The sequence below is a fragment of the Vigna radiata genome, chromosome 1 (assembly GCF_000741045.1).
Source record: "Vigna radiata var. radiata cultivar VC1973A chromosome 1, Vradiata_ver6, whole genome shotgun sequence".
NCBI lineage: Eukaryota > Viridiplantae > Streptophyta > Magnoliopsida > Fabales > Fabaceae > Vigna > Vigna radiata.
The window spans coordinates 12,504,341-12,505,114 of NC_028351.1; positions in this window are offsets into that span (position 1 = coordinate 12,504,341).

Below are 774 nucleotides of genomic sequence, written 5' to 3' on the forward strand. Positions count from 1 at the left end.
AAACCAGTTAAAAATAATACAAATAAAAAAAAAATACTCACAAGAATCACATTAAGCAACACTTATTTACCTCTAATGTATAAAAAAATTATGTGGGCTACAAAAATGAAATTTTTTTTGAGAGATAAAACGACGTGGGAAGTGATGGTAAATGGAAGTAATACAGTTCCTTCATCAAACAACTTAACATTGCCTCAAATAAGATTTTCTAACGAAGAATAAAGGAAGTGACGACATACCCCTAATCATGATCACACATTTATAAAAACAGTTGAAATCATCTATAAAAATGGTATAAACTCTACATTTTGAACCATCATAGAACATAACTTTTTATATATATATATATATAACCATATGATAATTGATACATTTCCAAATAGTGATATAAAACATATATTAGTTTTAATATAGATTTAAATATTATTTGTGCATGACACACAATAAAATCACGAGACACGTATGCTCCAATGAAGCATTCTCATGTTTTCTTTAATGAAAGGTTGATAAGAGGTGTACAGTATGATATCAAGGCCGAGCGGTTACGATATATCTTTTTAAAGATGTAAAATAATCAAGAATATCTTATTAAAAATATTGATAAACAAAAGATTAAATAATTAAGAATATCTATTTTCAGGTAAGTCTGTTTATATTATATTCTGTTTACATTTTATTCTGTTGGACTTATATCAGTTTAAGGTCCATAGAGAGCCAGGGCTACAGGCCAGGTATCTTCCAATCACCTTCAAATCACTCTTTAATGACACTCAG